Source organism: Saccostrea cucullata, unplaced genomic scaffold (assembly GCF_032062105.1).
Source record: "Saccostrea cucullata isolate Sc308-1 unplaced genomic scaffold, CSIRO_AGI_Scuc_v1 ctg60, whole genome shotgun sequence".
Taxonomy (NCBI): Eukaryota; Metazoa; Mollusca; class Bivalvia; order Ostreida; family Ostreidae; genus Saccostrea; species Saccostrea cuccullata.
The window spans coordinates 467,024-482,100 of record NW_026931414.1 but is presented as its reverse complement, the minus strand read 5'-3'; the positions used below and the strand labels follow the sequence as shown (position 1 = coordinate 482,100).

The window sequence follows — 15,077 nt, the reverse complement described above, 5'->3', positions numbered from 1 at the left end:
TCAAATTTTGACCTTTACTCGTCACTCAGAATCAGTGAGTAGTGAGGGATCTTTATCGCACCAACGCCTGCCCTGACACGGGACCTCGCGATCAAGGAGCGAGCGCTCTACCGACTGAGCAACCGTAAACGGTGGGCTACTACGAGATACTAGTAGTGCGATGACAATGTTGAAGTGATGGTGCAATGACGATAAAGCGATATCATTAAAACAATGATGCAATAGGGCAATAATACGATGTTAATGAGTCTGTAAATTAAATGAATAGCGCAATGATGTGAAAGTAAGATAAAAATGAAGCGATGTAGTGCAAGGACAGAGCAATGGTACTATTGTACCAACGTTTGGGTCGCCCGCGTCACGTAGCGGTAAGAACGTCTGCTCTAAAGTCGCAGTGGATGCTGGCACGAAAAAGATCCCTCCCTGCTCAATGGCCCTAAGTGCCGAGTATAGAACAAAATTTGCAGCTCTCTGCCGGCAAGTGGTGGCATCTACATGTGAGTGAAAAATTCTTGAAAGGGACGTTAAACAGCATACAATCAATCAATATTCTTTACTCCCGGACATCAAACAGTCAAACTGTTGGCATGTTTGTATAAGTTAAGCCTACCAAAATTGTGAAATTCATATCCCTAGGGTCATTGGGTTCTAATGCCAGGGCAGGCTGTATAAATAATACAGTGAAAGTGCTTTTTTTTTAAAAAATCTTTTTTCTGCTCCTGGGTATTAAACTGTGAAACACCGATGCCCCCTTATACCACCTTTTGTCGAAGGTTAAAGTATTTCGAATGCAAGTCAAATTCCAAGGCCAAGAGATCAAGAAGGTTGTACCCAAGAAAGGACTTGTCTCGTTTAATATATCCTTGAAACATGAATTTCCAAGCACCAACCATTCAAGAGTTATGTCCAATATTAAAGTTTCTTAAAATATAGGTCAAACATCAAGGTCAAAGGGTCAAATTAAAGATACCCAGTGGAATGTGATTGGTCTGAAATCGACAATAAAAAGATTCTGGAGTTCCTCATTGGCAACATTTTTGTAGTCTTCGGAGACCAAGTCTTCCAACAAACTGTTGGAATCCCGATGGTTTTTTTGTGCATCTTCATTAGCTAACCTGTTTTTATATCATAAAAATAAAATATTTACTTTTATTCTCAGGAAGCAGATTTTATTCACATATTTCTACAAAAGAAAACTTAGCGAGGTCTATATTAAGCTAAGTCAAACTTGAGTTCACAATTTTCTCATGAATCATAAGCTAGTTTTTTCAATTAATATACTTGCATGATAATAAAAATTCAGAACTCTATACTTTTCTTCATTATACATGTACATAAAACCGACGTCTTCTCTTAAATTTTAGTAAGGTCATAATATTTCCTATGAAAATTCTGTTAAAAATGATTCTTAATATTAAAAAATAAAATATCTAACTACAGTGTATATATGTTTTCTTAATTATAAAGTACGAGACCTGTAAATAAATTATACGACAAAAAACAAGACATGTACATTTTTAAGGGTAAGCGTTATGTAGAATATTTGATATGTTTTCTGTTTTAATCATTCAAAGAATAAATAATCTAGGTTTTTGATGTATATACGGTTTGGTGTTTTGTGCCCAATTTGTATTGTGTGTCCAAATAAAATAGAAAACTTTACTCAAATGACCCTGTCACCGGGAAAACGCATAATTAATGTCGGATCGTGTTCGTTCATCGATTAGAGTCACAAGATCTGAATCCATGTATTCATTTAAATTTAAAATCGTTGGGCCATGGGAATGGGTAAGATAAAAAAAATAAGATATAACAAGTTTATCGCTCTTGAGAAACGCACATAAATCATGTTCTGCATGGAGCTCGAGATTTGACAAACTTTCTTTACATTTCCTATGCATAGAGTCTTCATAACCAACAGTATTCAAGCTCAAAAGTCCATAAAACCATTCAAAATAGGATGAAAGCAAACACGGACCTCCAAAACATCGAGGTGGGGTCAGGTGCCATGTCGGAGTGAGCATCCCCTGCCGACCGATCACACCCGTCGTGTGCTCCGTCTCATTATCGGGAAATAAGGAAAAATCCGTCGTCAATTCAGTATGTACATGTAAATAATAGACTAACAACTAGTATGAAAAACGTCAGTCAGCATTTGAATCAATGATAAATTGTACACGTATTTGCTGACAAGGTCATTGTATCGACCATAGAACGTACGAAATAATGACTTTAAACGAAACTGCTGATATTCTTGCTTCATCAACTTGTATGTCAATAATATACCCCGTTTTAGAAATTGTTCATAGCGCGTACTCTACTGCATGAGATATAAACTCCGTATGCAGGTGATGAAGATAAACGAGCGCGTATTGTTGCATAAGTAAGAAAAGTTGAAGATTGAAAAGTTATAAATTCATCACGTTTATCATAGACCTTGGTTGTTTGATTACCATTAACGCCTTTTTTCAAGTAAAATATGAAACAAATGTCTCAGACTCTGTCATTCTGTGGTACACTTTATCTCAAGTTCCTTAGGATATATCGTATCGACATGGGAAAAGAAATTACCATTGTAATTGACAATACGACGTCGAGATGACATATAGGATTAGGTCGATGTATTATCACTCGTTGCAGTTTCCATTTTTACGTTTGTGCAATTTTCTTACTATATCGAGTAAATATTTTGTTAACGTTGATTGAGTTTTCTATAGTTTGTGTGTTTTTTCCCTACATTGTGTATGTTTTAATTTCCTCATGTATTTTTCGTGCCAAGGTAAGGTCGTACAGAAAATGCAATCGGCGTGCGCTTCTTCGCCCAAATATGTGTTCAAAAAAGTTAATCATGTAATTGAATTAAGACATAATAATGACATTACATGTGTGTATATATAATGAAACAACTTTCAATTTTCTTAGACATAACAAGTTTATAATTATACCCCTAAATTGTCCACTGAAATTGTCTTGAGAAATATATCAAAACTCACAGAATCAAGTGAACGGTACAAATATTAATAAATCATATTATCTTTCGGAACGTTTAACATACTTATAAAATTTAAAGCCGTCTGAGGAAGTTTTTTGTTCAACAGAATAAGCAGATGAAGGATTCTTATGGCGAGTTTGATTCGAAAGATGGTTTGCCGTGGTCAAGTCTCGGTCTCTCTGGGGATGCCAGTGCTCTGAGTTCTCAGGTTTCTTTGATTTTACACATTTTCTGAAAAAAAGTAATATGTAAAATAAGGTCCATTTGATTTCAGTATAGTTTTACAAGTACCAGTGGGTTTTATTTTTTTAATATGTATTAATCAAGAGTGATATTAGAACAAGAAATAAATGTTATCGTTAATTGATGAGTTTTAAAAGTCGTTTTAAAAACCTTACAAGAAAAACAAACAATTTAGTTTTGATTCAAATTATTATGAGAGACTCTTTGCATAGTCTTTACAAGGAGGAAAAAGACGAAGTTTACAATTACCTATAAATCAGAATTCCCAGTAATACGGAACAAATACCAACAAAAACAAATCCAATGATAAAATATTTGTAATTCTCTTTAATGAAATCGTCTATTTGTTGAACCGCCTTCTGCACTGGAGACTCCGTTGCATTGCCCAACTCTTTTGTCGTTGATTCACTTTGAGTTGAAGTATCTGTTGGAATGCTACCTGAGGTTGTAGATAAAATAATCGTAGACTGACCAGTTGTACTTCTTACAGTGGAAGATAGAGGTGTGAAGTCTTCACTAGTTGTATTGTTAGGTGTAGTACTGGGAAATGACATGGTTGATGTTGACGCCATTGTGGTATGTTCGGTGGTACTTTCTACACTGGGAGAAGTCAAATCCTCTTCAAAACTTACTGTTGTGGTAGATGACGCTGCAGCACTGGTAGAATCCTCTGTCAAAATCTCTGTGGTTTTAACTGTATTTGCTAAATCTTTCGTTGAAGGAAGATTTGTAGTAGTTGAACCAGTGGTGGTGGCTTCTGAGGTTGATGAGGCGTCAGCTGTTGTCCACCTTGCAGTACCCTGTAATGTACTTGTAATGGTTCCTTCAGTTGAACTACTTGTTGTACTTTTAGTATCGGTTGGTATAATCGTTGTTTCTTCCACAACAGAAGTAGTAACTGAGTCAGCAGTGCTGTCTGTACTTACTAAAACTGTTGTAGAGTCAAATGTAGAGCTAGTGATTATTAAATTGCAAGTAAAATTGCCAAAATCACCCCAGGATGTGTTTCTGCAGGTGATTTCATTGCTTTCTCCTTCCATTTCATAACCGGGATAGCAGGAAAATGTAGCGATGGACCCTTCTATCGTGCTTGATGCATTCCAGACTCCTCCCTCTACGCTTGGTAAATCATCACAATTCTTTACTGAAAGGGAGAGAAAGAAAAAAATATTATAGTTCATTTGTATTTGCATTATTTATGTAGAGTATAAGCGAAAACAGTATTATAGTATAGTTATATCAAATGGCAATATTTTATCTAGAATTCACATTGCATAAATTTTGATCTTGCGTTTTTTAAAAAGAGAAACATAAAATATAACAATCATTTTAAACAATGTAAAATTAATGTATATACTTACCATTTTGATACATTTGTTAAAAAATATAATTTAAGATCACATCTAATATACTTGCTTTGATATGAAGCTCCTACAGAAGTATTAAAAACCACTGTGAACTGTTGTGTTTCGACAGCCAGTTCAGCCGATCCTGTCATTGCATAATCGAACAAGCATTCTTCATCCTCTCCACAAAGCTCCTCGACTTCCGGGGGGAGATTTGTTGGAGTAACAAACGTGGGACGGAAGGATAACTTTTGATAGTCACCGTAGGACTTTCCCGGTTCGTAAGTGAACAGTGAATCATTTTCTAGTATTCTCCCTTCAATTATGCATTTTATTACTTTTAAATTAAATGAAATAAAAGAGAAAGAGAGAGAATATATTCAAATCAGATTGTAAAATTATTACATAATATTCCAAAATCATCGTATATCTTTTCTGCTGTAGAGTTTGGCTGTAAAATCTCCCCTGTTGGGGATTGCAAATCGTTGTTTGGATCTTCATCAAAATTTCCAAGTATTCCCTGTATGTTTCCTGTTAGCAAAAGTTATTTGGTTAGTCACTATATTCTCAGACACTATTTCGTATCATTTGCAAGGGTGAGACAGAAAAAGAGACCAAATTTAAGTTACTGACTCTTCCCCAACCACCTAAATACTCCAACGAAAATATACTTACCGGCAAGTGAAGTATTCCCAACGACTGGAAGGACATTGAGCACACTGGAACTCGCTACAGCTTTGAATGCGATGCCCATTGTGGTAAAAGATACAATTAACTCCTTTTTGGTCAGGTTCGAGTTTGTCGAATTTGTTTCAAGCTTCATAACAGTCACACCTTAAAAAGTAACAATGTCAAAGTTGTACCTTGTAAGTATAAATGAAAAATTAAGAAAAAGAATTGGAGTCTCGGGACAAAGTTTTAAATAATTTCATTGTAACCTTGAAATTGATGGGCATTGGACTCGTCAAAGTCTATAACATCTCCATTGACTAAAACGTCTACAATTCTAATCGAGTTGAGGCGGACTTCTACGACGGCAGAATTATTCGAATCTTGTGAAACAAAGGAAGTGCATATGCTTGCATCAACCAAATCTCCTGTGTGAACAAAGAGTATTAAAGAAAATATAGTCCAATATGTAGATGACCAGCATAGACGTACTGAATATTTTTCTGCTTGGTTCCATATATTCATAACTTACCGTTTTCTTTTCTAAATTGCTCAAATCTTATCTGGCTTTGAAATCTTTCGTCTACGGTTTTCATAAAGACATAAATTCTCCCACACCATTAAATGTATATTGAAAGCCATCCAGAGTAGTAATATGAGGATCTCCATTGGTCCGAGCTGCAAATATTTATACGAAACATTAATGTATGATTAGAGAAGATTGATTGATTGTAGATTGTTTAACGTCCCTCTCCAGATATTTTTCACTCATATGGAAACGCCACCACTTGCCGGTGGAAAGCTGCAAATTTTGTCTTATACTCGTCACTCAGGCCCATTGAGCTGGGAGGGATCTTTTTTGTCCCAGCACCTACTGTGACACGGGACCTCGGTTTATACGGTTTCATTCGGGCTCCACGTCCCACAATAGGATTGGAACCCGCGACGTGAGGATCAACTTCTTACTTCGCGACTCTAGAGCAGGCGCTTTAACCACTGTGCCACGTAGCCGACAGGATTAGAGAAGAGAAACATGGAACATTTATCTACAGCTCAACTTAGTTGGTTTATGCATGGGTAACTGGAATTCATGCAGTGAGGAATATTTATCTTTATAGACATTTCTATTTAAATGATGAGTTACCTGGTCTCGGTGGGATATAGTTCTTGCACGAACTGAACTTTCTGTGTTTGAAGTAACTAGGACATAAATTTGAAACACCTGAGGATCCAATCCCTATAACATTTAGAGAATATCGGCAACAGTGAAGGAATGGTAGAACGTCAAAATAAAAGTTTGTGATGTATGGTTGCACTCTATGTCCACCAAGATAATGATATCTCTGAATGCTCCCTCCTTCCTTTACTCTTGAGTCGATTAGGTTATTTGCATTGTCGTAGCAGCACAAATTGTCGACTCCTTGTTGCCTATTTTGATGAAAAATACAATTTTAAAAACGAAGCAATTCAAATGTGTACTTTTTAGCTCACCTGAGCCAAAGGCTCAAGTGAGCTTTTCTGATCAAAATTTGTCCGTTGTCTGTCGTCGTTGTTGTCGTCGTTGTCGATGTCAACTTTTCACATTTTCATCTTCTTCTCAAGAACCACTGGGCCAATTTCAACCAAACTTGCTACAAAGTATCCTGGGGTGAAGGGGATTCATGTTTGCTCAAATGAAGGGCCACGCCCTTTTCCAAGGGGAGATAATTATGAATTAGAGAAAAATTAATGCTGTTGTTAAAAAATCTTCTTCTCAAGAACCACTGGGCCAGGAAAGATGAAACTCATGTGGAATCATTCTCAGGTAGTGTAGATTCAAGTTTGTTCAAATCATGACCCCCGGGGCTAGGGTGGGGCCAAAATGGCCGATCAAAGTCTTACATAGGAATATATAGGAAAAATCTTTAAAAATCTTCTCAAGAACCACTGGGCCAGGAAAGATGAAACTCATGTGGATTCATCCTCAGGTAGTGTAGATTCAAGTTTGTCCAAATCATGACCCCCGGGGGTAGGGTGGGGCCAAAATACCCGATCAAAGTTTAACATAGGTATATATAGCGAAAACTTTTAAAATCCTCTTTTCAAGTACTTCAAATCCATGCTTAGTGATATTTATATGGAATCATTCTCAAGTAGTGTAGATTCTAATTTGACCCCATTGGAGGTTAAAATTCAAGCCCCCCCCCCCAACTCAGTAAACTTTCAGTTCTAATCTGATATGTGCTTTTTCCTAGCCAATTGCTCAGGTGAGCGATGTGGCCCCTGGGCCTCTTGTTAAAATTGTTTTGTTTAGCTGGAAAATATGAAACATTTGTTTAGTCAAATTTTTTAACTTCTCTTACCCTAAATTAACTAAACGAATACAATGGGTGGCGTCTCTTCTATGCAGACAATTACCAGTACGGGAATACGGCGAAGTACGACTAAACATGCTGCAATCTGGATCGGGTTGAAATCTGACTATGTCCAGTAGAGCTTGGTCTAAAGTACATGGACATGGCTGCTCATCATTAGTCGACAATTTGGGTAGTTGCGTTTCATTTTTTAGCCAATCATGACAGAAGATGTACGCTTGATCTGGTGGTAGGGCCACGGGAAATATGTCAGACCAAATTCCTCTATCGGCCCTATAGATACAAAAAAATGTAATCACTGGCAGTTGTTCTTTCAACTCTTATAATTCATTTTTTATTTCTTTAATAATTTTTTTTCTATTTATAAAATTAATAATTATTAATGTATTCTAAGACAGAATTAATAAGTAATCTTTTAGGCCCCTAATTAAATTTTACTTACATTGAATAGAACAACATTTTAACATCCTCAGACTCAATTATTTTTATCCATCTTCATAAATTTATACCTATATATTCTTTTATTGTGTGTGTGGAGGACCCTTAAATCAAGTGTATCTAGCTTATCAGTTATAAAATCCTTTAGCTGCAGAACTGTAGCTCTCTGCTTGAAAAAATTCGGACAGGTGACGCAAAGATCTAGATCCATGCGATGTAAAAATCTTTGATCTACGCCGCTGATTTTTTGTCGGTCACTTCAGGTATATTTCTTATATTTTATGTTTTTCCCAGCTTTATAAATAATATCCAATAATTAACCATACATTAAATTCCTATTCATAAATGTTTATTTCCTTTCAACGGTTTAAGAAGGGCCGTTTGTGGATGTGGACGTAGAAATGGGAATCTTTTAAACCGACATTCCAAATCCACAATGGACTGTTTTGAAACATTGAAAGGTAAAGTATCAATAATTGGAGTAAAATCTTTGATTAATTATCAGATACCGTGCCAAGAGCGTAAAAAAGCATAAACTCCAAGAAATAATACCTTAAAGCAGCAACAAAACATCAGATGCGTAAATCCAAGGTTTTTACAAGGTATGGATCTGTAGATCTCTGTTTTATTTTTCCGAATTTTCTGGAGAAGAGAGATACAGTTCTGCAGCTAAAAATTCTTCAAATTAATTGTATAATTTAACTAAACCTATCTGTAATGAAGGTATCTGTCTGGAAATGCTTGGTTGGTAAAAAAAATTTACGTCCCTTCTAATTTTTGTCATTCATTTAGGCGCAGCCAATATCTAGTAAAGGGCTGCTTTAGAACTGCACTCAGCACTATGGACTTCAGAGAGCTATTGAGTAATGAGGGCTTTTTTGTGCCAAGAATGTCGAGATTTGACGATTTCATACAAAAGACTGGTTTTCAAGTCCCGCAGTGGGATTTGCGATGTAAAGATAAATTCTTTATTTAAAACCTAGATTCAATTATTTAAAGATACGTGTTTACTGCATGGTACTTATGCCTATTTACATTTATCTTAAATTCTACTAGACCTATCTGGAATTCACTTGCATCTTTCCTCAATTCATTTGAATGGATTTAGGTGGTACTTAGTATTTGAAAAAAAGTTCTTTTTTTTTTTTACAGATGGGGTAAAATATTTGAATACAAGTGTATGTTATTAATTTGACATTCCATTGACTTACTGTCCTCTTCTTTTGGTTGCAGATGTTACCCTTATAGCCAAAGCAAAACCACTGTTTGACACAGTAATAACTGCTGATCCTGAGGCTCGATGTACACCTTGAAGGACAATCTGACTCTTCCATGACAACTGACGATCGCTTTCCTCCTAACAATTATTTTTCGACATTTATGAATATTAAAAACCTTTACATATGCTCAAGAAATTTATTTATCATTTGTCAAACGGTAAAAATTCAATTTTAAGATTACCCTTACTTTTAAAGAGAAAAGATGTATATCGACAGTTTCATTATCCTGAAGTTCTGAAGCATCTGGCTCCCATGATATTGATTTCTGTCCAGCAAACCATTCATCAGAGTTATGCCTATACACTCGATGCTTGTTGTCCGCAGGGTTTACTAAAAGTTCAGGTTTGTTACAGTATTATAAAATATACCGTTATTGTAATTTATTTTTAGGGAATAAAGAATACGTCTTAAAACAGGTCGTGTTTGTTCATCAACTTTTATACATATAATCATAAAAATTAATTTGATAATTTAATTTTTCTTAAAATTGTATTCCATAAACAATATACACACATAAAACGCTTGAGTATCCAATGGTTGTGGTGATTAAATTAATTCTTAGTTGCACTGTTTAGGAACAGGAAAGAAGACAACAAGAGAAATCAAAACACTAAGGAATAACCTTCACCTACTTACAGATTGTGTAGAGACCTCGAAATGTCTTCACCACGCCGTTAGTCTCTATTTTTATCTGTATAATTGCATCCCCTGTGTGTTGGAATATTGGTGTTATGCATACTATGCTAAATTCTGATTTTCGATCACAGATGTACGTTTCTTGTGACCCAAGATATGTGGCTGTTATGGTTGCAGATGGCTCAATGCATGGGCCACTGAGAACAAGATACTGCCCTCCTAACAGTGGGCCGTATCGAGGGGTTATGGTCAGGTCTCCTATAAAAACAAAACTATGTAGAATTATAAAGACATTTTGCTGAATATCCAAAATTCGAAATCAAACTATTTGAAATTCTCATTTGATTTTTTTTTGTAATACTTACAATTATGACGCGGTAAACATTTCCGTTTGAAAGGAACGTTTTATGCTATCTAGTTGATTGTCATATTTTATAACAACACGCTTATTTCTTTAGAAAGGAAAAATATTGGTCAAATGGTTCACTCTAATACCTGTTGAACAGGTCTTCCATAATTATTTAACTATATTACTTCTAGACAATTAAACTGACGGTCTACATAAACACCGAGTACATGTAAGCACGTGTTCGACCGATGCATGTGTTATGGTAACTCCAATGATCATCAAAATTCATAGTTATGGTCAAATTCGTTAAAATAACGTGTTATACAGTAGCGGTGACTCTCTAAACTACGGTAAATTCTGTCTTATAAATTTCAATTAAACTCATGTTGTTATTAGCAAAGAGTTAGATGTCCTAAAATAAGCATTACGACGAATATTTCTTTCTTGTTTGTAAATAAATGGGCTTATCATTATCTATGTAAAAATTGTCCTTCTATAAGAACCCTTCAAATGTTTCATTCAAATGTATATTTTTAAAACTTCAATGCGCTTTATTGTAGATAACGTCTTTTTAGCTCTTCTGAGCCAAAAGGCTCAAAGAGCTAATGCTATGGCCATTTGTGCGGTGTGCGTCGTGTGGTGTGCGTGTGCGTTAACTTCTAGAATATGGGCCATAACTCAAGAACCCCTCGGCCAATCAGTGTCAAATTTGTCACAGGGTATCCTTGGCCCAAGGGCTACCATTTATACTAAAATAAGGGTTGGGACTCTAAAACAAGGGGAGATAATCAGGAAAACAAAACCAAAAGTACTGGTTGCAAAAAAATCTTCTTCTCCAGAACCACCAGGCAGATTTTCACCAAACTTACATACAATGATTAGAATATTTTGAAGATTAAAAATTGTTCAAGGCATGACCCTGGGCAAAGGGCGTGGTCTCAGGTCACTTCAAAGTTGACCTAAATTTTCAATTAATGAAAATGTCTATATTTTTGCTTACTATAAGGACTAGGATCATCAAATCTTGTAAGTAGATGCATCTTAGGACTTCACATCATGTTAACTCAAAAGTAGGTCACGATGACCTATTTTTTTAATTTTGCGGGCATTTGTTTTCAAATTGATTTGAAGGCATATTTTGGACACTTTAAGGCCTATGATCATCAAACGTTGTCAGTTGATGCATCTTGGGTCTTTGAATAATGTCAACTTAAAAGCAGGTCACCGTGACCTACGTTTTGAACTTAATGACTTATCCTTTTTAAAACATTTCATCCCATTATTTCAGACACTTAGAGGGTTAGAATCATCAAATCTTGTAAGTTACTGCATCTTGGGACCTTAAAACATATTTAAGTAAAAGTAGGTCACTGTGACCTACTTTTAGAATTTTGCAGGCATTTGTTTTCAAATTGTTTAAAAGGCATATTTTGATTACCTTCAGACCAATGATCATCAAACTTTGTCCCCTGATGCATCTTGGGACTCTGAAAAATGTCGACCAAAATGTAGGTCACTGTGACCTATTTTCGACATTTTATGGCTATATTTCAGTATCTAAGTGACGGCAGATAATCTTATCCCCCATGGATTTGCCTACTTATCAAGATATACCACTTATAAAAGTTTGGTTTCTTAATCTCTTACCGTTAACGAGATCTAGCTATCATAACTTCTCATTTTGAGGACAGGAAATCACACGCAACCGGAAGTGAATTTTACATAGATAGTTGATGTTACTGTCGACATTTGCAGTCTGAATAACATATCTTAAAACTGTTGCAAACACTTCATCTATAAAAAATATATATTAGAAAGAAAGTACTCAAATTATGTAGTTTTTCTCTTATAACCGGAAGTTGTCGTTTTTGTTTCCGGTGGGACTGATATATTTTGAAACTGCAAATAAGATGCTATAATGTGATGCAATAAACTTTCCATAAAAGAAAAGTTGAATTTTTTTATTTATTTGACCAACTTCCTGTGACGACCGGAAGTGACGGCGGACAATCTTTACCCATATGATTTTGCCTTCTCATTAAGATCTACCACTCCTGTAAGTTTGGTTTCTTCATCTTTTGCTGTTTACGAGATATAGCTATAATAACTTCTCATTTTGAGGACAGGAAATCATGCGACCGAAAGTGAATTTTACAAAGATATTTGACGTTACTGTAGTCATTTGCAGTCTGAATAACATATCCAAAAATCATTACAAATGCTTCATCCATAAAAAATATTTATAGGAAAGAAAAATACTGAAAATATGCAGTTATTCTCTTATAACCGGAAGTTGTCGTTTTTATTTCCGGTGGGACTGACATATTCCGAAACTACGAATAAGATGCTATGAAGTGATGCAAAAAAGTTTCAAAAAATAAAAGGTTCAAATTTTCGATTTCTTTGATCACTTCCTGTGACGACCGGAAGTGACGGCGGACGATGTTAACTCAATTGGTTTTGCCTACTTATCAAGATCTATTACTCATATAAGTTTGGTGTCTTCATCTTGTACCGTTTTTGAGATATGACTCGGACAAAACTTTTTTGAAAAAAGCGGAAATCGGACATAACTGACGACCGGAAGTGAATTTTGAAAAACGGAAAAGTGCATTTGAAAGATATTTTTACTCTCTATCATCCCTGAAAATTTCATGAGAATCCATCCAGTCATCTCTGAAAAATCGTCAAAACAAATATAAGGGGAAAGGGGAAAAAAAAATAAAAAGAAACAGTAGAATCACTATAAGGTCTTCCGTCTGAAACGGAAGACCTTAATAAAAAGAAACAGTAGAATCACTATAAGGTCTTCCGTCTGAAACGGAAGACCTTAATAAGAAACAATAGAATCACTATAAGGTCTTCCGTGAAGACGGAAGACCTTAATAATAAGAAACAGTAGAATCACTATAAGGTCTTCCGTGAAGACGGAAGACCTTAATAATAATAATAAGAAACAGAGTAAAAACAATATGTTCCCCAACTTCGTTTGGGGAACATAATTATAAATTTCATGATCTCTGCCCCCTGGAGCCTGAGGGGCGGGGTCAAAATCCACTAAAATTAATGCGATCTTCAAAAATCTTCCTCTTTACTATTGTACATCAAGCAGTGAAACTGTTTGCATGATTGTAATCAGCATTGAGTCCTCTACCAAAATTGCTAGGGTGGGGCTAAATAGATTATAAAGTGAAAATGTATTATTCCTTTGAAAATCTTCTCTGCTCCTGGGCATAAAATAAAATAACCAAGTACATAGTTATGTTGAATAAGGCTGCTTCTTCCAAAATTGTGAATTTCATAGGTCCGGGGTCAGGGGTTTATAGGTGTTAGGGCGTGGCTAAATAGATTATGTATTGAAAATGCATAAATTTTTAGAAAATCTTCTTCTCTGCTCCTGGGTTATTTAATAAACAAGCCAAACGCATAGTTATGTTGAATAAGGCTAGCTGCTTCTTCCAAAATTGTGAATTTCATGGCCCAGGGTCAGGGGTTCTAGTGTTAGGACGGGGCTGTATAGATTATGTAGTGAAAATGAATTATTTCTTTGAAATTCTTCTTCCCTGCTCTTGGGTATTAAATACAAGAGGCCAAGGGGCCACATCGCTCACCTGAGCACATCGGCTAGGAAAATACACTGATTAGGTCAGAATTGAAAAATTTACTGAAGGGGTGGGAGGGGAGAGGGTCTTGAATTCTAATACTAAATCATGGCTTTGCTATTCTTTAGGAAAAAAGTTTTTTTAAAAAATAATTTTCATGTAAAACTTGGATCAACCATTGTGGCCCCACCCTATCCCTGGGGGTTATGATTTGAACAAACTAGAATCTACAGTATCTGAGGATGCTTCCATAAAAATATCACTAATCATGGCTTTGCAGTACTTGTGAATTTTTTTTAAAGATTTCCCTGTATTTAATTCCTATGTAAAACTTTGATTGGCTATTGTGGCCCCACCATTGGCCCAGCGAATCTTGAGAAGATGAAAATGTGAAAAGTTTACGACGACGACAACAACGACAGACGACGGACAAATTTTGATCAGAAAAGCTCACTTGAGCCTTCGGCTCAGGTGAGCTAAAATTGCCAAGTACATAGTTATATTGAAAAAGGCTACCTCTTCCAAAATTGTGAATTTCAAAGCCCCTTGGCTGGGGATACTGGGGTTGTGGCGGGGCTCTATTGATTATATAGTGAAAACACATTATTTGAAAATCCTCTTCTCTCATTCTGGGTATTAAATAAACTAACAAAATACATAGTTATGTTTAATAAGGCTGCCTCTTCCAAACTTGTGAATTTCATCGCCCCTAGTTAAGGGTTCTGTTGCTAGAGTGGGGCTCTATCGGTTCTATAGTGAAAATACATTAATTCTTTGAAATCTTCTCTGCTCCTGGGAATTTAAACAGTGAACTATGTACATAGTTATGATGAGGAAGGATGCCTCTTCCAGATTTGTGAATTTCGGGGCCCCTAGGTCAGGGGTTTTGGTGTAAGGGCAGGGCTCTGATGATTATTTAGTGAAAATGCAAGAACTCTTTGAAAATCTTTTCCTTTGCTTCTAAGTATTATGCTAATGTTCTTAGTACATATTAATGATGATGAAAGGTGCCTTTTTCTAAAATTGTGAATTCCAGGGCCCTTGGGTCAGGCATACCTGTGGTGGGGGTGGGGGTTACATAGTATGAAAATACTGAAATTAATGCTTTGAAAACTGCTTTTTGGTAGTAGATAAAATAAAATTTATGATAAATTTTCCAGAATTTTGA

At 35.7% G+C, this 15,077-nt stretch overlaps 1 pseudogene; it reads right to left on the bottom strand.

Annotated features, from left to right (window-relative positions):
- Positions 1–1,526: 1,526 nt before the first annotated feature.
- LOC134232562 (protein mesh-like) lies at positions 1,527–13,928 on the bottom strand (annotated as a pseudogene).
- Between the last annotated feature and the right edge of the window lie 1,149 nt (positions 13,929–15,077).